General features: G+C 39.0%; 1 protein-coding gene across 2 annotated transcripts in view; it reads left to right on the forward strand.

The window, feature by feature from the left end:
* The first annotated feature begins 1,725 nt into the window (after positions 1 to 1,725).
* Positions 1,726 to 25,911, forward strand: part of LOC121180463 (microtubule-associated tumor suppressor 1 homolog) — a 77,347-nt gene continuing 53,161 nt past the window's right edge. Inside the window, exons 1-2 of one of the 2 annotated variants that reach the window (XM_041035894.1) lie at positions 1,726 to 1,812; positions 17,049 to 17,168. The gene's annotated coding sequence lies outside the window, so the exon portion shown is untranslated. Of the gene's footprint in view, positions 1,813 to 17,048; positions 17,169 to 17,655; positions 17,792 to 25,911 lie in introns of those variants that run through there. The other variant, XM_041035895.1, reaches the window with a different exon arrangement.

A 25,911-nucleotide genomic window follows, 5' to 3' on the forward strand; every position in this document is an offset into this window, starting at 1 on the left:
TAAAAAAAAACTTTCTAAAAAAAAAAAAAATAAACATTTCTATTCTGCTCCATCAAAAGTCTTTCAGCTCTCTCTATCACAGCAACAATTGCAGGTAGGCCGGGCCCACACAGACAATGCACTTTCAGCTTCCATCCATGTCTCACGCTGCATGCCGTTTTGACTTGACTTGCGACCGCGACCCGCGTCCCAGTTTGATTGACATGATCAAACAGCCCGCCCCGCCCCCTATTTGATAAATGCCAGATTATAAAACACGCATTTCAAAACTGGAGTCTGACTGTCAATAACAATGCGGGACAACGTCTCAATTTGCGGGACGTGTGAAAAGTAACGGAAATGCGTGACTGTCCCGCACAAAGCGGGACATCTGGCCACCCTAATCACTGTCGATTTTCTAGGAGTCTGAATCTGCTGTAACACCTTAAATGCAGTTTAGTCAGCCAGAGCGCAAAAAGATAGCAAGCTAGCAAAAAGTCGAAATGGTTAGAGGAAATGTTTAAAGGTTTCAAAGGATCAAGGTGGTGCCCACCCCTTGATCTCGTCTTTACGCTTGGCCTGGCTCTAAACTCCTTGCACATGACTAATTTAATTTCTGACCAAATATAGGTTTTGATACAGTCCTACAGTCAAATTTGACTCCTCAGAAACAGACCATGTAGTCTGGCGACACTGACTGGTTTAACGACTTGTGCGCCACCCGTATTGCTCCATGTGTAAACTGTTTAAATGAACGTTTAATGAAGTCAGGACTAACTACTGTTATGCACAGAATCTACACTTATCTGTAGGCCTATTTGTTACTTACACATTTTAAATCTTGGATATCAAGTCTACACACACTGGTAGTAGACTCTCCACTGTCAGTGCCTGTGACCCTCAGTGTGCATTCAGTGGTATCATGGTGCCATCTAGTGGAGGCCCTTTGCACATGTTTACAAAATCCAAACACTGATGCAACACTGGACCCTGAAAACAAATTTTGTCAGCCATCTTCTTACTGTAAGCAATGTGGTACTGAACATGAGGTTTTTTTGTATTTTTGAGGCTTTAAACTCAGAATAATTTATAATAATTTATATAAAAATATTGTAATTATGTTATGTTTTTATTATTTTTACTAAATATAAATGTGTTATAAATAAATAACACCTAAGGTTGTCTTTTCTTCTTCTTCCTCAAAAAAAAAAAAAAAAAAAAAAAAAAAAAAGAATCTACACTTATCAGTCTTCATTTGGTCACTAGATGGCAGTGTTAGAAATCAAAACATATTCTACAGGTGAGGTGAAATGACCAGTGTGGACAGTAAAAATTTAGTTTAGCATTAAAATCAGCATCAGCCATGGGATTTAGGGGCTTATTGTAAATATAAAACAAAAGTATCACCACTGCCATAAATTTCCAAGAAAACTTTTTTTTTTAACACAATGACAGAGTAGTTAAGAAAATGTTATTCCTCCACCTGCTTATTTTTACGTTCCATACCTTGAGCGTGTAAGTAAGCTGGAGGTGTGATCATTACTTTGTTTCCTTAACTGTTAAACCGCAGGTCTGTGTGCGCGCGTGCGCTGCGTGACTCAGCCGATCAAACTCGAGGACTGCAGCAATCACTGATCATGTAAAAAGGAATTAAGGAATTATTGACTACTGTGCTTAAGACCTAAACGCATACTTTTAATAGAATCTGGCGAATCTGCGTTAGACATCTGATGTAAATGTAAATGCATTCTTGCTGCGGCCGTGGTGTATGCAGGTGGAAACAGTGGAGAAGCAGCTTGCTCGGGATAAATCCACACAGGACCATGGGCGGCGGTAAGTGAGAGTTTAACCCCATATCATTACTTTCAGTTTTATGCATTGGTAACTTTATATTGTTTATCATATCGTTATATTGTCATATCTGCGACGGGTCCTTAACCAGCCTGAAATGTGCAGATTTGTCCACATAAACCCAAACTCCATTTAAAATGTGACAGCGTAATGTTAGCTCGTTTATTGGTTAAGGTAGAAAGCTGTTAAAAACAAACATTTAACACTTCGAAGTCAGCAGAGTCTTATGGTAAATCCGGCATACATGTTGTCTAAAAGCACTGCAAATTTTCAACTATATTTCAACTTTAATTAATATTGCTTTGCCCCCCCAAATTTACTATGTTTCGAGGAAAGGTGACATGGGCGTTTCTTTTTTATAGTCAGGGACCAAGTTGACATGAATCTGTCATGTTTATTTTTAAAGGTTATTAAAGTGAATGCCTTCTTCTTAAGTGTGCGTCAGTTTTGAGCTAGTAAGTCAGAGTTTCAGTAAAAATGCTGGGTTTAAATTTCAGCAAACACAGCCTCTATATTTTAAAGAATTATGTCGCCTTTTATAGAAACATAATATTCTTAATAAACAGGAGTTCTCATGGTAACTTTTGGAGAGAGCGATGTGGACATGGGTTCCCATGGTAACTTGGGAGAGTGATATATTTATTTTTACTTTAAGTTACTCACACTCTTCAGTAGGTTACCACATGCCATTATCTTGAAGGACAGTAAGAAAGATGTTGTTTAACTAAACAACACATGGAATACTGAGAAGAAAATGGTAAGACATCAGTGTCTCTATTAATGTTTGGCCTCAGAATCGTACAAATGGCTAAAGCATAAATGGTAATGCCACTATATTATGCTAATTAAATTTATTTTTTCAAACACAGGTTAAAGTGCATTCAGTGTCCTTTCGATCCTACTTCTAGTCTAGTGGTTTTAAATTTACATCCTTGAATGAAGAGGTGCAGTAAGGTTATCCTTATAAGCCAATGAAACCTTCATTCTCTTCATTTAATTACTCTAATTTTACTCTCCATGGTGTATAGATGAAAAAATCCGTTTTTTTCAAGAAGCTGTTTACATCACCATACCACCCTGTCTGCATTTATCAAGCTATTTAAAGCTTCCAAAATGATCAAATTGGGCTACACTGGCATCAGGGTACGACATCCTTGAGGTCCAGACACACACATCACTGACCAAGACATATTTTCCTGTTGCAGTTCAGTTGTAGATAAAGGTAATTTTTCAGACACAGGGTTGGGAGGCTATATGTGTGTTTGTGTTTGTTTAGGCCCAGCACAAATGTACATGGCTGTTGCATTAATGAATAGCATTGTGTAGTCCTTTCCAGGCTACTGCTTGTGGTGTTGTGTGTGTCTCTGATAAGTCTCCATGCAGTAGCGATTGCCAGTGTGTAATGGACATTTCTGCTGCAGCAGCATTCGCAGTGTTACATAACAGGTTGTCCTCTGCATCATCCTGCAGGGCTGCCCAGGATTAAATAAAGACTCAGTCTCTCTCCTTGGCATGGTGGAGCGCTGTCTCTGTGTTTGCTATGGGGATGCACTGCTTTATCACTGCCTTCTCTACTGAATGCTTTCTCTTGATGCTATGGTTTTTCAATTCTGTTCAGTTCAGTTGGCTTCTGGCCCTTTACAGAGTGAGGTGAAGACCTTACAGTGTTATAGAAAGAAACCCAACAGTGCAGGACTTAGTGACAGTGAAGAGGAGAAACTCCCTCCATGAACATGACCATGAATGAACAGAACCAGACCGGGGTGGGGGGGGGGGGCATCATCTTCAGCTCATAGTGAAGTCAGCTGGTCAAGTCGGTTATGAACAGACAGCTGGTTGAAATGAGTTTGGGACGGAGGAAAGAAAGGAACAGTCATGTCTGTATGACATGACATGCTCTCAAATACTGCAAACAAACAGGTGTTTGCGGTAAATGTTTTTTTCTTTCTGTCCAATTAAATAGCCTTATGTTAGCAAAAGCAGTGCCCACATCTGGCCGTAAAATGGTTCAAAAATACTTTTTTTTAATCAGCTCTTTGTCATATAGGTCACCAAGTTTGATTGATACTGGTCTAGGTTAGTTTAATGTTGTGTCATTACATCTCTTGTAGCTAATGTCATATGACCTCTGGGCAAGGAAAAAATAAATAGTCAGTTGCTAAAGGCCTAGACGCTAAGGCTACCCCAACCTTTACCAAAAACACATTATATACACATCACTAAACCACTTGGTTCTTACAGTCAAATAATAAACACACTGAGGCCAACCACAATGAGTTTATCTGACCACTACAGTTTTTATTATCTAAAATCCAACCATTTCCAATAAAACATCAATTTGTAGCTCCATTTTAAATGTATATTGCTGTTTGTGTAGCTGTAGTAGTAAGTGGAAAAGAAAACATTTCAGTGTAACGTACACCTGTCTTATTGTGAGCCAGTGTGACAGTGAGTGCGAACATTATTTTCTGTGCTGCTATTTATAATTCATGTAAGCATCCTGCATCTTTATCCATCCAGGTAGATAAATTAATTGAGTAATGCCAGCCGATGTGCCGGACAGCCACTATCTGAGTTCAGTGTTGAAGACCACAGGTGTGCTAATCATGGGCAGGTGATGGAAATTGGACTTATAAATTTTTTTCTTGGTTGGGTTTGTGCTTAGTTGGTTGAAGACTAGGACCAGTTTCTTGGTCGCTACCTTGAATTTCTATTGGCATGAAAGTCAGAAAGTCAGAGAGTTGTTTTAGGCTAGGTGCAATATTTGAATTCCTTTAATCAGCTAGTTTTTGTTCATTTTTCATCATCAAAACAAAGACTTCACCTGTGAACAGTAGCAGCAAATGTAGCGGCCCTTAATATATAGAAAAAATAAAAACATTTGAGTAGTTTTTCTACTACTCGAATGCTATATTTTTCAGTTTGGTTTAGAGTAGGCCTGCACGATGACGATTATTAAGTCATAATTCATGGATTATTTATGAATTCATATGTAATATTTATTAATATTTTAATTTGAAGTATGAGCTCAAAATCAATAACCAATCAATCAATATCAATGTATGTGCACACACGTATCTGCATGTGTGTTTGTGTGCGCATGTGTCTGTGTGTGTTCGCATCGGGTCGGAACTCGCTGTGCGCAGAAAGCAGCAGTGAATTGTGAGCGCACAACCACATAGAGACACAAATGACAAGCTGCTGTGTAAGTAATCAATAAGGCTATTTTGTTTGTTTGACCCAGTGGATGCATGGCCCATGTGTCCAGGGCTGCATCTGATTGGCCAAATGTCCGAATGAGAGTGAAAGCATGGCACATGTAAACAAAACTTATTGCATTTCAGACCAGCTTTTGCAATGTGTTTATCACGCATGTTCGCATCGCGATGACGATGAAAATATGATTAATCATGCAAGCGTAGTTTGAGGAGTTTGAAAATTGAAAATTGAAAATGTCTGAAAACAGTATTTGCACCACGTTTGTGGAATGAATACCCTTACCCTGGTTACAAGGAAGTTCTTGGTTGGTCTCCTCACACTCAGAAAGTTGCAGCAGAGTACACATGGCAGACACCAAAACATGTTCCCTGGATTGAACTGAATCTTGCGATACAGACCACACGTATTGCTGCCTATAACTTTTTTCACAAAATTGCGGAACATACTTTCACAAACTCCTCCTAGGCTTTAAGTCTGCAGGAACCTTTACACATAGAATCTATGTACCCTCATGATTAAAAGTTATCTGTTACCTGTAAAAACAGGAAGTGTTGCATATCTTCCCATCTGCAGTTGGTGTCCAGATCCTCTTGAGTCCAGTGTAAATTCAGTCATGGACCTTTAAACCATGAACTAATTGGTGGAATTCTTGGGAATTATTTGTGATCACTTTACAGGCTGAAAATCTTATTGACCCTAATTTGAGCCCATAGTTTAGCTTGAGCTTCACAACAGCCAGCAACTGCTTTGTACAAAGTTAGCCAGCTATTCGGCGTTTTAGCAGTAAGAAATCCCACTCCAGGAATTTCATAGTCTAGAATGGCATTCATAATAGCTTTCTGTCATTTTGTTTTTTCTGCTTTATATCCAGATCTGTGTTGTTATTTTCACATAATGTCTGTATTATTGAGTTTTTACTCTGCTTATAACGTTATTCATTCTTCTGAACATATAATGTCAAGGGTAGTATATGGCTCACTGTGGGCTTCTAAACATACAACAGGAGGGCTTCGATAAAAACTGCTTGGTTGTGGGTTTCTGCTTAAGTCATTACTTCAGATGAAATTTGATCATGTGAATTTTTTAAGACAAAAAAGCTTCAAACTTTTTGTTATGATTATTTATAGTAGCACAGTAAGGAAGCTTATTACTCACAGTGTGAGTGAAACCACTGTGAGCCCTCATGATCAAACACAGAATGTTAACATGAGTTAAATCCCAGCAGTCATTACACACCACATGCTACAGCTTTGTGAAGAAAACACTGAACACCTTCAAGTTTACTTTGCATGTGAGTAGACAATGGCAACTCTAAAGGCTTAAACTACATGTACACACCATAGGTTTAATCCAATTGCATATTCACAAATGTCATAACCTGGCTCTTAGGAAAGGACACCCAAAGAATAATAAAAATGTAAATTTATTATACTTAAAGCGAATAAACAACTCAGGAAATACAATTATGGGGTGTGCATGAGTGAGCATTATGAAATGTGGGGAGGGGGGGGGGTGTTCGGGTCAAAAAAGAAAGAAAAGGAAAGAAAAGAAAAGAAAAGGTGTACCAATGCTGGCTGATACCAGCTGTGGAGAGGAAAAAACAGAAGAGCCCTGAAGTCAGTGTGGGCTGGGTTTTTATACCCTGGGTCCACCCAGCCCAGGTGCCACAAATTTGGCTGGCGCCCACCACACCTTTCCATTACTTAAAAATATAATAAGATGGGGGCCGTCACACAAAACATGATAAAATGTTTTTACAAAGTATGTTTCATGTTACCAAAGATTTCTTATGTGCTTCCAAATGAAATGTCTCCACTCACCAAAACAATATGACTTTGGCCTAAAGCCTAACACCAAATATAAAATATAAATCTAAAACATTGTCCATATTTTCTCAAGTGAAGACAGTCTGGCAGTGCATACAGGAATTAATGCACTTATAATCTGATTAACATTTTGATCTTAAAAAAGGCAACTCTACAAGCTGAAGCTTACATGGTCACAGGGGCTGAATTTTTAAGCTTTCAAAGCATGCAAAGTCTCGGAGGACAATACATGCATCACACACACACACGATAATTTGTAGATAAGGCTGAGAAGGGAAACAAGTGACAAATGAAGGGCAAACATGTGAAGGGCAATGTGTCTATCAGTACATATACAGTTATCTCAAAAAGTATTAAGGCCCCTTTATTTTTTGCAGACTTTATTGTGTTTTTTTAATTTTAAATGGATAAAATTGCCATTTTGCCCAGTCAATCAATCTGCACTCAGTAACTGACAATGAGAAGACGAAAACGTATCTTAAGAAATATTTGCACATTTATTAAAAATCAAACACTGAAATCTCACTCTGGCAGCAATTAGAGCTGTGAGTCTTTTTGGGTAAATGTGTGGAAGCTTTGCAAGTCTGGCAGGTCCTCTCAAGCTCTGTCAGACTGAATGGGAGGCATCTGCAAACTGCCAACCTCATGACTCTCCACAAATGTTCAGAGATGAAGTCTGGGCTTTTGCTGGGCCACTCAGGGACAGTCAGAGACTTGTCCTGAAGCCACTCTAGCATTGTCTTGGCTGTTTGCTTCAGGTTGTCGTCATGCTGAAAGGTGTACCGTCACCACTCTCACTATTGAGGACTACTGAAGCTCTGTTAGAGTGACCATCGGTTTCTTGATCACCTCCCTGGCCAAGGTCCTTCTTGCCTGGTAGGTGGATTTCAGTCAAGTTCTAGACACGTGAAGGATAATAAAAGATTATAACCCTACTACAGCAAAGAGTCTGAAAACTTATGTGAATGAGAGATTTTGGTTTGTGATTTTCAGAAATTTCCATACACTTTCTCATTATGGGTTATTAAGTGTAGATTGAAGGGAAATGGCCCTGAAAAAGAATTAAATGGTAATCGTGGCATGTGCAACAGTTTGGGCAACTCAGTGCTTAGTAACCCCTCCTTGGGCAGTTATCTGAATAATCTTTATCCACTCTTCCTTGTAGATCACTACAACTTCAGAAATATTCTTAGGCTTGTATGTAAAGCATGTTCATGCCATTCCGAAAGCTTCAGCTTACATGTCTTGAAATTGTTCATGGGGAATTTTGAGGTCTGCTCAGGAGCATTGTCCTGTTGTAGAAACCATCTGCTTTTCATTTCCATGTTTTTGACTGACTGGATGACAGCATTCTAAACTTGCTGCATTGTTCGCTCTATCTGTGCAGTGTTTCCTGTGCCACTGCCTGCCACACAACCCCAAAGCTATTTAAAATATTTCCACCAATATGATTAAGAGTTGGTAAATGTGTGTTTTTCCTCAAGTGCTGCTGCTTTTTATCTCCAGACACACCTTTAGTGCTCAGTGTTTCCACTATACACAGTTTTGAGCAGAAGGTAGACCTCCCTACCTCTGTTAATTACTGGGCATCTAAAGCCCTTTTCACATTGGACAAAAAAATCCAATAACACCCATTAACATCTGGCTTTTGTCTTCCATGGGAAAAGGTAAAATCGGCATTCATTCCTGCAGTAGTCATGGGTTTTTATTGGCTTTAGCTCCTATCTGCAGTGATGGAAACATAACACCAGGGTGGACATGTCAATTTTTGTCTCCATCCCCAGCACAATTCTGTGACACGTATCAAAGTTTCAGACACTGGCACCAAAATAGACAGGAACATTTATTGTTTTTTGTTTTTACAAAAGGAGTAATAGCGATTTTGTTCTTGTAATGCAATACTGCAAAAGGCAACAGTGGCATGCCAGCGAGGTGAGCGAAGAAGGTAATGACATGACATAATCACTGGCTTCCATGCTGCTTTCTTCTGTTTACTAACCCTTTTTTCTAGCATATTTGTGATGGCAAACGTGACACACTGGCAATGGGAAAGGAGTCGCTTTTTTTTAGCAGGTTCACCCACTTTTAAAAAACCTGCATCAATTTTGGCATAAAAACTGTGTGGTTAAATTGATAGTACAAGGGTTTATTGAAATACTGGCATCTACTGAAATACTGGGTTGCACTTTGTCACCGGTTCTGTTCATAATTTTTATGGGCGGAATTTCTAGGCATCCAGGGGATGGCCAGGGAACGCCTCGGGATTCCCCTGGAAGAGCTAGAGGAAGTGTCAGGGAAGAGGGGAGTCTGGGCGCCTCTGGTTAGACTGCTGCCCCCGTGACCTGGCCCCAGATAAGCGGTTGAAGATGGATGGATGGATGGATGGATTTTCTGTGTTGAGGCATTTCATTCAGACAAGGAAAACATAATTAATCTCAACTGTAATGATTCTAAGGTCATTTGAACTACTACTACTCCTCCACCATGCAGGTTTTTTATAATGAGCCGTTGGTTTCCTACCTTGGTGATAGTCTGTCCTTCCCCAATGTGATTCACCTGTGGCCCATTACCCCTGTGTATTTAAGTCTCATTGTTCCCCTGTCTCCCTGTCACTTCGTCTGAGTCTCAGCTGTTTGTGTTTGTTCCTGTGTTATTGCCCTAGTCTGTTCATGCTGTTGTTCTGCCCAAGTTTGTACCTGTTCTTGCCTCAGTTTATTCATGTTGGTTTTACCCGAGCTTTGTACCTGTGGACTTTCCTGTGCTTGGACCTGGTTGCTCCCAGTTCTTGGTCCTTCTGTGGATATACCCCTTTGACTGTTTTGAGGCAAATACTAGTCCAGTTTTGCCTTCAAGTTTAGTTTTGGGGTTTTTCCCTACAAGGACACCTTGAGTTATCCTGTGTTTTGTTTCCTGGCTTATGGACTTTGAAACCAGTGACCTTTTTTTTTGTTATTAATTAGAGTCATCATCCTTAAATCTGCCTAGTGTGTCTGCATCTGCACTTTTAACAACTCTTTTTTGAAAAAGCACCTAATGACAGATCTAGCCTCTTTATGGACAAACCTTAGCTATTTTCTGTAGAAGAGAGTCTCCAGTATTGACCCATTGAACGGGAGGTCAGGCTTTCCCTCCAGAGGCACTGGTCTCTATACTCTCATTCAACTAACTGAATGAGAGTCAACAGTCAACATTTCTGTAAAGTCTGAAGACCGTCCAGACATAAAATGAACATAAGGTAACGACCTTGATCTTTGACCTCCAAAATCTACTCAGTGCATCCTTGAGTCACAGTCAACATTTGTGCAAAGTTTGAAGACAATCACTTAAAGGGTTCTTAAGATATCACATTGCCAAGCAAAATGTAAACACAGTCATAGGGACCTTGACCTTTGACCTCAAAACTCCAAAATCTACTCACTTCATCTTTGAGTGACAGTGAACATTTGTGCAAATATTTATATAAATAAAAATGTGAAATTGTGGTGTAGGTGTCCTATAGAGGTAATAAACAGTAAAATCAAAAACAATGAATCTGAGTTTCATTTTATTCTTGTAAAAAATTGTAACTACTTCAAACAACAGTAAGTTTAATGTTTTTCACTTCATTTTACTACTTCAGTGAGAAAAATCCAGTCTGTCTTGGGCTTGAACAAGTGCATTGAAATCTGGCTGAATGTCTGAGGTGGCTATGCGAAGGACAGCTGAGAGGTGATCATCAGTGATAGAGGATCTGCGTTTGTTGAACGTCAACACTGAGAATGTCTGTTCACATAGATAGATCCAAAGACTAGAATCTTCTGAGCATGCCTTCTCAAGTGTGGAAAGCTCTCCTCTTTGAGGGAAGAGTAAAAATCCAGCAGTGTGTCAGACTCCAGGTCAGTGAGTTCATCTGAACATCACTTGGTGCATTTCCACACTGCAGTTGAAGGGAGAAGAAACCACGTGCATTTCACTCTCAACTGTTTTGAAATCTTGAAGTCACCTTGAAAACTCTCCATGCAGTGCTTCTAACATGAGTACCTGCGGAGGTGATCAGCTGATGGGGAAGCTTCCTTTAGTGTTGGCAATTGGGTGAGAATGTTGTCCTTTATTTGGCTCAAGAGAAGCTGCAACTTTCTCATGAAAGCCCTCACTGCACTGTACATTTCATGCACAAAAAGGCCCTTGCATTGCAGTTTGACATTTAGTTCATTCATTAATACAGTCACATCCACAGCAAAACTGCGGTGTGCCAGCCAGTCTGCATCTGAAAGCTGTGGGATGTCATGTCCTTTCTTCACACAGAAATCCTGAATCTGTTCTCTCAGGTCCCAGACACTTTTCAGCTCTTTGCCCAGGCTGAGCCACCTGACGGTGGAGTGATAGCTTATGTCACAATGTTCAGTCTCATTTTCCTCCAAAAGTGCAACAAACTGTCTGTGATTTAATGCTCTCGCTCTGATGAAGTTAACTGTTTTAGTTATAGCATCAACAACATGGTTAATTTTTAACATGGACTTATAAAACACTTCCTGATGTATAATACATTGCAAAAATGGCAATTTCTGCTCAGGGTTAATTTCTGTCACTTTATCTTGCATTCTCTTTTTTTTTTCCGTGTCAGATTTGCACAACCATCCGTTGTCACCCCTGCCAGCTTGTCCTATTTCAGCCCCAACCTGCCCAAACATGCATTTACTTCTGCGAACAAATCACTCCCAGTTGTTGTCCCTTTCATTGACTGCATGGCTTCCAGCTCCTCTGTGATTTGTAAGTCTGCATTTATCCCACATCAGAAGGTGAGTAGCTGGGCAGTGTCACGTACATCGCAGCTCTCATCCAAAGCCAGGGAAAAATAGTCAAAGTTGGCCGCTCTGTTTTTCAGCTGAAGCTCCAGGTTTCCCGCAATGTCCTCGACCTTCCTCATTACAGTGTTCTCAAATGCTCCCTTTTTCTCCGGGCATATCAGTGCAACAGAGTCCAATAAACCTTCCTTGTTAATTCTCCGTCAGAAAAGGCCTTACTTTTTTTGGTGATTTAGTGAGAAATTACATAACTTGTCCTGACGGCTGCATCCCTGGATGTGCAAAGTTTTGTAAAAAGCCCTTATTGGTTTTGCAGTTTTGCTAGCAAAGCATCCGACTCCCTTGCTCGTTCTTCATCAGACAAATTTCTATATTTATCCTCATGTTTGGTCATGTAGTGGTGATTCAAACTGTAGTGTTTTAGCACAGTGACCAGTGTACCACAAAGCACATTCTTTTGTAAAGAAGTACTTGGTAGTCCATGTCTTGTTGAAAACATTCATTATCAACTTTTCTCTTCTTGGCCTAAGCTGACATTTTGAGGGTAACTTGGCTAGCAACACTTGTTGCAGTTCAGTCAAGGCTCATGCACGCATGTGCATCCATACGCAAAAGGTCACGCTTTTGGCTTTTCAAAATAAAGGCAACACAGTTGTATTGCATGCACGGCATGAATATTTTTTCATTTATATTCTAATGATTCTAATCTAATTCTTATGATTGGCCTCACACGGGCCAGACAGGGACACACAAAGGGTCGGGTGTGGCCCACTGGCCGTAGTTTGGTCTGAATATGGTCATTGTAACCCTTTGACCTTTGACCTCCAAACTCCTTTCAGATCTGCCTTAAGTCACAGTTAACATTTGTGCAAAGTTTGACAGAGAGACCTCAAAGCGTTCTTGAGATATCACGCATAGAAGAATTCGGGACGGACGGACGGACGGACGAATGGACAACCCGAAAACTTAATGCCTCTGGCCTTGGCTATCGCTGGCGCGGAGGCATAAAAATATTGATTAATTCAAGTTTAGCTTTACAAAGTACTGTCAAAAACTGAAAAATTATAGGTGAGGTTATATCAGCTGATTTGCAGAAAACATCCAATTGGAAATATATAAGTCACACCCACAAGAAAAATAGAAAACATGTTTGAAGAAGTGTTTTAAAGTAACCCGTTATCATCAGCTACTTTTGAGAGCTATTGGCTACATTACTACAATGTCCATAAAATCATGACAGACACGCTTTAGAAACAGAAAAAATGACATTTGGCATTTGTACAGGCAGTGTCAACATCATTTGGACTGTTTCTCTCTCTCTCTTTGACATAGCAGGGGAAATGACATGAAGTTGTCTCACCAGCTTTACTGGGTCAGTGGATTGCTCAATCACCCGTGTTGGATACAATTATTTTCAGAGTGGAGTTTTTGCTGCAGGGTCTGCAGTGCCCACTTGAATTATGCAATCAGTGTTCTGAATCACAGTTTGGCTGGTAATAGGAGTGTGTTCACGTAAGTTTTTGATCTGCTGCCACAGTAGTAATTTCTTATGCAAACAAATGTGATCTTGAATGTATAGTAGTTGCACTGATTTCATAATACTTCTAATTCTAAGTAAATAACTTTTGTTTTATAATCTGTAAGTAAGTAAGTAAACTTTATTTATATAGCACTTTTCACAGATAAAAGATCACAAAGTGCTTTACAATAAAAGTGCAGAGTGCCATAAGATAACAATTAAAATAACACTACATAAATACAACTTAATAAAATAATGTAAAATCAAACCACTAAAAATAGCATAAAACAAACCAATCAATTATATATATAAATATATATATATACATACATACACACACATACACATACATACATACGTACATACATACATACACATACACACATATATAAGCAAGCCACCCAGTCAACTAAAAGCTTGTCTAAATAAAAGTGTTTTTAGCTGTTTTTTAAAAGAGTCAACAGATTCGGTCAGACGCAGGGTTAACGGTAAAGAGTTCCATAGACGGGGAGCGACAGACTGGAACGCTAGGTCACCTCTGGTTTTAAAATGCATCTTAGGCACCGACAGAAGGTTTTGATTTGAGGACCTGAGTGAACGAGTATGGGGTTAAAAGATCACAAATATATTTAGGGGCTTGTCCATGTATTGCTCTAAAAGTCAGAACTAAAATCTTAAAATCAATACGAGATTTAACTGGTAGCCAGTGTAAACCGATTAGAATTGGGGTAATGTGGTCCCGCTTGCGAACTCCCATTAAAAGCCTGGCTGCAGCATTTTGAACAATTTGGAGCCGGTTTAAAGAGCCCTTGTTAAAGCACATAAAAAGAGAATTACAATAATCTAAACGAGACGAAACAAAAGCATGAATAATCATCTCCAGATCAGGCCTTGATACAATGTTTTTAAGTTTCGCAATGTTCCTCAAATGAAAGAAGCAGCTTTTCACCAACGTCCCTGAATACTTTTCCAGGGACATTGATTTGTCAAACAACACCCCAAGGTTTCTGATGCTCGACTGAACTGTGGAGCTCATTGAACCAAGGTGCTGCTTAATAAGAGGGATTTTCTCATCCGGTGCGATAATCAGTGTCTCAGTTTTTTTAGAGTTAAGCTGAAGGTAGTTGTTTGTTAACCATTTTCTGATGGCTGACAAACAATCTAACAGGTTTGATAACCTACCTATCTCAGATTCAGAAAACGAACAATACAACTGAATATCATCCGCATAAAAGTGATAGGACACATTTTTGAACAGACTTATGCACCTTCCAAGAGGGAATAAATATAACATAAATAGAATGGGACCTAGCACTGAACCCTGAGGTACCCCACATGGCAGGTCATTTGGCTCAGACATAAAGTTGTTTACTGCAACTCTAAAAGTTCTGCCAGTGAAATAAGAAGCAAACCAATCTAGTACTGATCCAGAGAGCCCAAAATCATCGTGTAAACGATTTAAAAACACAGTATGATCAACAGTATCAAACGCAGCTGTCAAGTCCAGCAGCACTAAGACTGTGTACTGGCCAGAGTCTGCGGCCATCAGTACATCGTTTGAAACTTTTAGAAGTGCAGTCTCAGTGGAGTGAATTTTACAAAAGCCGGACTGAAAATCATCAAACAAGTCATGGTCCTCCAGAAAGGAGGTAAGTTGCTCAGCCACGACTTTTTCCAAAATTTTGGACATAAAAGGTAGTTTAGAAATGGGCCTAAGATTTTTTGGGTCAGATTGATCTAGATTTGGTTTTTTTAAAATGGGGTTTACAACTGCCTGTTTAAAAAAGCTGGGAACAGAGCCAGTTTGTAAAGAAAGGTTAATGATCTCCACCAAGCAAGGGCCAATTTGATCAAACACTTTTAAAAACAAAGATGTAGGGATAAAATCTAGAGGACATGAAGAAGGTTTGATCTTTTTTATCAATGACTGAATATCCTCAAGCATAACAGGTGAGAAAGTGGACCAAATGTGAAGTGGAAACAAAGAATTTCTGGGCTGGACATCCTCAGATGGACAGATGTTGGCCCTTAAATCTTGAACCTTGTTCACAAAATAAAGGAGGAGTTTGTTGCAGTCCGATACTGAGTCCACTTGAATTTGAGATGCTTGAGGTGAGACAATATTATTAATTGTCTCAAAAAGAAATTTTGGGTTATTTTTGTTAGATAGGACTAACCGTCGGAAATAAGCAGATCTGGCTTGTTTTATCATTTCGTTCAAAGAGGAAACCAAGTCCTTAAGATGCAGTCTGTGTACTTCCAGCTTAGTAGATTTCCATAAACGCTCTGCTTTACGACAAGTTCTTCTAAAAGAACAAATGTCCTCCTGAATCCATGGGCATGATTTTTCTGGAGAGATAATACTCTGTTTAACAGGGGCTACCTTGTTTAAAAGTGACAGACAGTGATTATTAAAAGACAGAACGAATGATTCAACATCATTACACTCATTCGCGAACGAGTCAGGATCAAATGACTCTGAAAACCTCTCAATGACAGACTGATTTATAATGCGTCGTTGAGAAACAATAGTACTTGACAGTGGTAAAAGTGGGAAAAGTACGTTAAATAATATACAGCAGTGATCACTCACAAGGCTGTCCCTAACATAAATTTGGTCAATACTCAGGCCTAAGGAGAAAACCAAGTCAAGAGTGTGGCCTTTCTCATGAGTGGGACCCGAAACGTGTTGTGTCAAGTTTAAAGAATCCGTTAGGGTTATTAATTCTGAGGCAATATTACATGAGGGATTGTCAATATGAATGTTAAAATCACCAACTATTAGCACTGACTCCAGTTTGATAATAGAGGATAAAAATTCAGCAAATTCATCTAAAAACACACGAGCAGGACCAGGAAGTCTGTAAATTAAGATACAATAAAAAGGGTGACTCGTTCCAACCTTTGTCATCTGGAGCTCAAACGAGCTGAAAGAATCTTGACTCGTTAGTCTGCAGGGGAAACGATCCCGATGGACGAGAGCGAGTCCTCCTCCTCGGCGGCCGGAAATACGAGCTGTGCCGAACACGGAGCAGTCCTGGGGGCACAGTTCGTTCAGAAGAGTATAATCCAATTCGCGCTGCCAGGTTTCAGTCAGGCACATGAAGTCCAAGCGCTCATTGCTAAAAATGTCGTTTAGAATAAAAGTCTGGGTGTTATCATTGTTTGGGTGTGGGCCTTTATTTTCTCTTTCTGTCCATCATTTCTATTGGATAAAATTTTATTCAAACCAAATCTCTGAGCTTTGGAAGCACAATGACATCAACAGAACAGAGTCCCAACAGGCCTTATCACCCCACAAAACAAAATGAACATTTAATCGTTGGTCATTAGTAGTGCCTCAACCATAACGTTTACAGAGAATTCAGTCTTTCACTGCTCATTTTCCAGCCTGCACTCTGGTTTGAAACAAAAACACTTCACCCTCTGGACTTTAAAAACTCTTTCAACTCCCCCACCACTCACACTGAGATTTTGAACTGCTCAGTGATGGAGGCTGGCGATACAAACAACCACCTAACTTTTTTTTAGCCTTAAAGTAGCTACACACAAGAAAAATACAAACCTTTAACTGTTCCCTGTTATAAAATTATTATTATTCTTCTTTTTAAACTTGAATAGATTAAATGATGAGGGCCTACTGCATCAGACATGTGGTTGGACATTTTTGCATGCCCGTGGGCCTGAAAAAGTTGTCACTTGCCCAGTGATATTCCTTTTTTCAGATGTTTCTTAATTTCAGAATGTCCAAAAATGTTTTAACCAAGTTGATTAAATTACATCTAGGTGACATATTTCAGAATTAGCCAGTGTGTGTTTTGTATTTTTGTTTCTTCTTCAGTCCAAAACGTCCTCTCTGTTTTCCCTCAGAGTCCTGCTGCCAATAACAGGGAGGTGGCCCAATGCTGCTTAGCAACAGCCAACCCAGCTGGACCTGACAGAAGTGGCTCCTCCTAATTTTTTGGGAGTGGAGGGCGGACTATGACTAGGGTAAGGTTACTTGGTAGACATACACACACATACACACTTTTTCCTTTCACACTTCTGGTGTCAGATGTGTCTGTAAACACAGACATGGGACTGGCTATACCCTCCCGCAGTAGACTTTTCGGGGGGGCGGGGGGTGTTAAGGAATGTCTTTTTCCTCTTGCCATAGTCCTGTGCAAACAGCAGTTTGCGCTGACTGCCTTACACACACACACACACAAACACACACACACACACACACACAGACTGTTCCTTCTTACTGCAGCACTGAGCAGCGTGCTCATATTTCAGAACCAAAAAGAGAGGTGGTTCCCTCCCCCGTTCTCCCACCCCCACCCTCTTCTTGTCTCCTCCCTCCTTCTCTCGATCACCTCATAGCCAGCATAGTCTTCTCCTGTCTGTGTGTTCATACACACACTTACATGCAGCAGTGATGGGATAAGATAGGAGGCATGATTGTGTAGTGCAGTATGTGTGAGGAGGAGGATCAAGTGTATGTGAGGACACACGGCCAAGTATATGGCCATCTGAAGTGAGGAGTTTCACTGAACTGAAGGAGCTTTGTGGATTTTTTGCTGGATGTGTTTTTTTGCTGCAGTGCAGCCTGAGAAGAAGGGAACAGAAGAGTAAGTAATAGCTGTGGCAGCAGTTAAATACTGGATTAGGACATGCACATGTGTATTTTCTTATTCATGTGTGTGCATTCAGGGGACTATTTCTTTTCAAAAACATAGGGCCTGTGCACTTTGAGATGTTGACTGGTTCAAAACAAGTCAATTCCAAAGTAACTTGTGTCATGGTAAATTATTTCCACCCATTTGACTTAAATGATTGTACACAGCTAATTTTCTGTATAGTAAATAGTATGATTATAATCCTTATTATACTGTAATAAAATGCATATTTTTGAATTGTAATTACATTTGGAGGCCATATGCTCTTTTTTGAGTTTTTTAAGCTTCTGCTTGTAGCATAGACTTTCCATGTCTGAGAATGTGCTGAGAAATTCTGTAAATTTCTCCTATACATTTTATCCTAAATAGAAGAGTCATTTGAATTTTGATTAAAGGAATAAGAAGGTAGTGACATAGTTATGTTACTGTGGCCTTACTGAAGATACAAACCACTGATGTACTTGCAGTCTTTGGAGATGGTGGGTTTGACGGTTTCCAGATGCTTTATTAAGATGATTGTACATGTAACTAAATCTGTTTGTAATGTACTTCTAATGTTGTTTAACATAAAAAAAAGAAATGCTTCCAGTACTTTTGTTCAATCTGTATTAGAAATGTTGGTCTGCAGATAAGTGAAGAGCTAAAACAACCATTTAGGGAATTGGCAAATTGGCAATTAAATGTTGAAGTCATGTCATCATCTTTATTTATGAATCTTAACAAATAAAATATTTTTAATTTGATGTGATCGTAAAAAACAAGAAACATATAAGTCAAAAGCAGTGATGTCATGAGACAAAATAACCTACTGTATGCTTTTCTGTAACTGTAAGAAGTTATGAATCAATACCATTTCAGGATGACATGACCTGCTAGTGATGAAGTACAGAAGCTGGAGTTGAGGCGTCGTTATTCCCAAAGGGAGAGAGTCTGTATAAACAGGATCACACAATGCTTTAGAGAGCAATGGTATATCTAACAGGTCACAGAGAGGCAGAGAGAGGCCTTTGAGATTTTAATGATGATTTGAAAAGCTACAAGTTTGGTTGTTATATTTTACACAGTGCAAAAACCCAATTAACTCAATTTCCAAAAAGTGTCACTGGAGGTTGAATGAGTTCTCTGTTGTGCATTGTTGCTTTTCTCAGGAATTTTGGTTCATGCAGTAAACCACTGTACAGCTCAGACTGTATGAACACTTCTGACCATGTATGGACAGTAAGGCACAGTAAGGACCATCACACTAATAAGGCTATAGTGCAATTTAAACCTCATCCATTGTCATGTATCCAGGTATTGATCTGTTAAGACAGTTGTGATGTCAAAGCTGGAGTGGCTAGCTGGTTAAATAATAATAATTCAGTCCACACTGTGCTATATAACCCCAGGACCAGTCCCAATTGGCCTGGCAGCCAGCCTACAAGCTCTGTTTCTGGATCTAGTAACTTGTTGTTACTATCAATACCGCTCTCACCGTCCATTAGGATTAGTCTCATTACACAAATACTGCCTCTTTCTGTTTATAGTTTGTCCTGATGCTCATTGATCTTAATATTGTTATCCTCCTGTGATCTCTGGCTCTTGTGCTTTGTAACTATTCTAATATTGTCTGCAAGCATGTGTCATATCAATGTCATTATATTCATATTAGAAAATACAGTCTGAACACACACGTTATCAGCAGTGTCACATTTCCTGCTGCATCCTCACATGCAGTGCTTATGTCATGTCAGCATAGACTGAACTGCAGATGCACTCACACAAATCTACGTATGTATGTTCTCACCAGTGAACACACACACACACACCTCCGCAGTGACTAGGTGGGAAAATTCTGATGGCAGAATGTCAGGTTGGTTGTTAAGTCACACACAGTCACATTTGTCTTCTTTCAGAATGACTAAGCAGTTTATTTATTTCTATGGCAACCACTTTTTCTATATTGGGATTGTCCTCCGTGTGTGATGCAGCGAGAGGCAGAGTATAACTTGCTGCTGTCTTTCATACACCACCACATTAGCGACCCTGTCATTGTGTGTTAATAACTAGCTTGTGTACACTAGAGATTACAGTATTTGTGTCATGCTTCTTGTGTGTCTGCAGAGATGTGAATGCAGTGATACCAGCACTGTTGAGCACTGTTGCTGTAATGTGATGCTGTGGTGATGCTGGCCAAGCATTTCTGTGAAGGAATGGTGCCTCCTACCTGTTACCAGCTCCGTAGTTTGGCTGTGTGCATGTCTGAAGCAGAATCTATCAGTTCAGAGCCTCCTCTCTTTACATCATGAATTCATCAAACGAATTCAGTTCAAAATCAATCCAGCAGATAGCCTGAGTGGATTTTCTTCAAAATCGGAAATTATGGGTAGAGTGTTGTCTTGAGAAATCATTGAACTGTCTTTAGCTAATTAATTTCCACAACACATGCATTTTAAATGACCTCAAATACAGTGTACATTGAGAGTACCTGTGTAATGTAAAACCACTTGTGTAATGTAAGCAGTTGTGTCTGAGATGTACCTTAGCTGCTAGTGCTGTTAATGTTCATGCTGATGAACTACATGTTCACTAATTAATCAGTGTCATTGTGTACCTGAGATAATTTATAAAAAATTATGTTAACTTTATATAAGACATGATAAAGATGTTTGTTATAATATGGCATTAATAATGCAGACCAAAGATAACTGCTGCACTGCTGATGGTTGGAAGAATTTGACAAGTCATAAGTGTAAGCTTTGCACAACTATCGGCCAGTGGCCATATCTGATCGTTTGAGGGCCACTTTTGCGCAGCATATCTGTGTGCATGTGATTAACTCCTGGTAATGATCTAAATAACTGTACTTATACCGGGAGAAGGGAAGTGTCTGTCAGTGTGCAGCCATAAATGTGCAAGAGTTCAACACACATCTTCAACACTTTAATCTGGCAATAATGTTAGAAAATGTGGGCCAAACCTTTGTGGTCCCAGGATAAACACTGGAACAGCTAATAGCAAGGCTTACAAATCACATTCATGTCATATCTGAACGATTTCCACTTTATTTTTCCCCACAAACGTTCACACTATCAGCTCTTCATTCACAATAAAATACAGGTAGACAGGAAAGAAAAGAAACTAACTGCTACTTGTAATTATTTAAAATACAACTGGCAGAATCAGAATCAGGTTTATTGCCATGTAAGTGAAAGGGTTTCACATTACTGGGAATTTGCTTCAGTGGTTTGGTGCATACATAGAAAGTAACTTCAATAAGAGTCGTACAATATAAAAGAAAATTATAGAATACAATAAAACAAGATAAAGTAAAAATATAGGTAAAATATAAGTACAAAAAATAAGATAAAGATAAAGCTAGGACCTTATTTACAAGATATACAATATGAACAAGACAGTGTGTTTAAGTGTAAAATAACTACAGTAGATGTAATAATAAAATATTAATATAAAATGTGTCCTATGCAGAGTGGAAAATTAAGCAAAATAATGTGCTAAAAATGGACAGCTGTAGACAATAAACACTGGGCAGGTCGGTGGAGCCAGGACCAAACATGCAGCTCCGGAGCCAGAGGTACCTGCAGAAAGGTACAGAGAAAGAGAGACCAGAGAGAAACAAGCACAGGACCACGGGAGAGAGAGGAGTAAATGACATGTAATAATGGTTCAAAAATGGGAGAGTGGGTCTGAGGAGAGAAAGAGAGAAGAGGTGTGCAGAGGATTATGGGAAGTCCCCCAGCAGCCTAGGCCTGTAGCAGCATAACTAAGGGATGGTTCAGTTGCCTGAGCCAGCCCTACTATGGGCTTTATCCTTAACGGTAACAGTGTCTATAGAAATAATTGTGACTAACTATAGGTTTAGTCATAATCAATTATGTGACTATGATTCATCCACATATTGTATATGTGGATGAATCATCATTAACATGAACCGGAATCTGTCTGATAGATATGATTTAAACCACCGTAGTGCTGTTTCTTCATTCCCAATGACAAAATGAGGTTTGATAACAGCAACCTTGAAAGTCTGTGAAACATAGAGAGATGTTTCAGAGAGATTGATCTGATCTAGTATGGCAGTGCCAATCAAGGGGAGAATATCCTGGAGAAGTTGAGTTGGGATACAGTCCAAAAAACATGTTGAATCTTTAGATTTAGCAGTTGTTGAAGTCAACTCAGCAAGATCTATGTAAGGAAACTCATATAGTGATTACTATTGAGAGCTAAAGGAATACATGGCTTGACAGAGCTATGACTCTTTGTCAGCCTGGCTACGGTGCTGAAAGAAACCTGGGGTTGTTCTTGTTTTCCTTTATTAATGATGAATAATAAGCGAATCTTGCCTTACAGATCTGCCTTAGCCTTGCCAGGCTAGGCAGAGTTCTTCTAAATTAGTGGATTGCCACTTCCTTTCCAGTTTTTGTGATATTTTCTTTAAAGTACATATTTGTAAATCATTTCATGGAGCTAGCTTTCTCTGATTCATGACCTTCTTATTCAGAGGGGCAACAGTGGCAAGTCGTATGCAGTGAGGCTGCGGCACTATCAACAAGACAATCAACTTCTGCAGGAGTGAAGTTTAGGGCATTGCCCTCTGTTGTATTGGTACATGGCCCTGAAGTTAATAATGATGGAATAACTTCCTTCAATTTGCAGCATCATTTAGATTTACATGTACTGTAGTTAATTTTTCTCCCAAATGCCGGGTAATTCATTATTGTAAATTCAAATGTTATTAAAAAATAATCAGATAAAAGAGGGTTTTGAGGAAATACTATCAAATGTTCACCTTCTATTCCATATGTCAGAACGAGATTGAGGGTATGATTTAAACAGAGAGTCAGTTTGTTTACATTTTGAGAGAAGCCAACCGAGTCTAATGCTGAATTGAATAGAGTTTTAAAGCTGTCATTGTGGGTATCTACATGAATATTAAAGTCGCCCACTATAATTGCTTTATCCGTACTAAGCACTAAATCAGATAAAAAGTCAGTGAATTCAGACAAAAACTCTGAGTAAGCAGCAGGTGGACGATACACAACAACAAATAGGACTGGTTTTTCTGTCTTCCAGTTTGGCTGTGAGAGGCTGAGGATAAGGCTTTCAAATGTGCTATAACTAGGTTTAGGTCTCAGATGAATTAATAAACTTGAGTGGTAGATTGCTGCCACTCCTTCTCCTCAGCCTGTGTCTCAAGGAATGTGATAATTAATATGACTAGTGGAGGCTGATTCATTTAGACTGACATATTCCTCCCCCTGCAGCCAGGTCTCAGTAACACAAAATAAGTCAATCGGATGATCAATTATCAAAGCGTTTGCAAAAAGAAATTTAGACAAGAGAGATCTAATGTTTAATAGCCCACATCTGGATGTAGTTAATGGTTGTGGTGAGATCAGAGCACATGAGCTCCTATTCAAAACCAAAGAAAATATGTTCCATGTTTAGATCCTGATCATAGAATATTATGTATATTTAGTGAAGCATTGAGATTGTAATCCTTAAGATTTTAGTCTTGGTTGATTTGACTGTGCCTGTGGTTACTGTGGTAACAGTAAGTGTGGTTTAATACTACAGCAAACATTCCTTTCTGAAATACATCAGAGAAGAAATGGGTATATCTCTTTACAGTGGAACCCAAGCAAACCTTTTGTTTTCATAAAGGAGTTGAAAAAAATGACTGCATATGAGTGAGCTGTCTTCATTAATTTAACTTTTGATGACACTGTGTTTTTGCATTGTCACACCTGGTCACTTTTTTAAATGATGAAAAACTGAGCAGTCAACAGAAAATCTTCCAATTTTAGCATTGATAGAATAGCAAAAATATTCATAATCAGAAAAACTTTATTAATCCCCGTAGGGAAATTCTTTAGTTACGGACCAACTCCCAATTGAAAATGAAGAAAATGTGAAGTGAAAATAAAAATAAAAATAAAAATAAAAATTAAATAAAAATACTGTAATACTGAGAGGGAGAGAGGACAGTCCCTTGCAGAGCACCGGTGTTACTGACCACTCATTCTTCAGTGTGATATAATTATGTAAGCTAGGGTGAATTAAATGTTATACATTTGAAAGCAGTGGCACAGACGATAAACAGGAATGCTGGGACTCTCTAAAGCTCATATTAAAACTGTATCTCTTCAAATGTCCACTTGATATAGCTGAAATAATCACGGTGTGTTCAGTCGGTATTAGATCTCACTGTCAGTGTGTCTCTTCACATCCACAGAAATAAGAGCGGGCCAAGACTCTGTATTGCTGCCCATGGACTGCTGACATCTCTGTCTAGTATACTAGTTATTCATTCATTCATTTTCTATGGGCGAGAGGCGGGGTACACCCTGGACTGGTTGCCAGTCAATCGCAGGGCTGTTACACAAAGACAGACAGCCCTTAGTATACTAGTTATTCTAGTTAAAATGTTTTATCTTTTTTTAGTTCTATTCTGTCTTAACTGAGAACTTGGGTGGAAGTCCTACTTGCAGTTTACATACATTCATGTGCATGTGTGAATATGTAGTATGTGTTCCTTGACATATTAATTTGCAGCAGATTATTGTATGAATTTGGAAGAAAAAAGTCTGCCCAGTTTTTCAGCATTTATAATACATTTTCATACTGGGTCACCTCTTCCTACTCAGTGTGTGTGTTCGCATACTATATATTCACACATGAACAATTGCTGTTTACGTACTCTGATGTTTTCAACGCTGCTGTTTAAAAATGCCAAGCTACAGATTATGGACCTCTCAGAGTTTTGGTTGTGTCTGCACAGGCATTTGAAATGTTAAAATGACTGCATGAAGAATTGTAGCAAGAGCTTATCATTACCTCAATTTCAGATTGATAAATAAAATGACTAAAAATGAAACCACTGCTCACACAATGATGTGCTGATTAAGTATTATCAGCAAATTGTACTTAAAGTAGATTAAAAAAATACCCTTGTGTCTAGTATATATCACATCATTCGACTACTAGTACTGATACATGAATGCACATGTAGCATTTTACTGTTGTAGCTGACTGGGGCGGAGCTAGCTTAACAACTTTATATAATGTTAGGTACTTCAGTCCAGTGGTTCCCAACCTAAGGTTCTGGCCCCCCTAAAGAGTTATAAAATAAACATGAGGTGTTATGAGATGATTGATGGGGTAAAAAGTTCAGAGTTCTGCTCATACACTTATAAATTATAAATTTATAAGTGTAAATTATAAATAAATTTTTGGCCTCGCAAACCAAGGACAATGGGAACAGCTGGTTTCATTTTTAATATTGTGTTGTATTACATAACCTTATCCGTTTTTTATGTAAATCTTAATTTCTGAGGTAAACAATGGACCAAAAACGATAGACTATGGACCAAAAACTATAGACTAGTAACTATGTTTGACAAATAAATGCAGTGGGGTGAAAAGCACAGTATTTAAGTAGGAGTGAAATAAAATGAAAACACTGTAAAATACAATGAATATACAAGTAAAATACAAGTACCTCATAACTGTCCCTAAGCAGACTAATTGAGTAAATGTGAAGTTACATGCCACTGTTGCTATTTGGACTATAATTTACATGATAAGCCAGTGTCTGATATATGCCACCAAACATGAAAACGGTGGAGTGCTGTACAGAATGGACTAAAATTTTAAGGTTTCTCAGTCTCCAGGAAGAAAAATGCCTTTGAAGAAAATGCCCAAATAATGCCACAGAAAACTAAAGAAGTCCTACTTGTGACAGTTCATTTAGAGAATGACTTACAATTAGCATGGCTACTGTGTGAGGAACCTAAGCATTGATTAAATCATTCACTGTCTTGTATATTGTTGGGGGGGGGGGGGGGGGGGGGGGGGGGGGGGGTTTGTTTGTTTGTGTTTTGTTTTTTGTTAGGTTTTTTTTCGTTAGTTTTTTTAATGTTTTGTATGTGTTGTATTTTCACTCACATAGTTAGCAGGATGCATGATTGCGGAGCTCTGGACCTGAATCTAAATCTAAATGATCAGCTGAAAACAATGGAGGTGACTGTTAGTCAAAACAAATAGCCTCTAATGCAGTGAGCTGTGGCTAG

Source organism: Toxotes jaculatrix, chromosome 4 (assembly GCF_017976425.1).
Source record: "Toxotes jaculatrix isolate fToxJac2 chromosome 4, fToxJac2.pri, whole genome shotgun sequence".
Taxonomy (NCBI): domain Eukaryota; kingdom Metazoa; phylum Chordata; class Actinopteri; family Toxotidae; genus Toxotes; species Toxotes jaculatrix.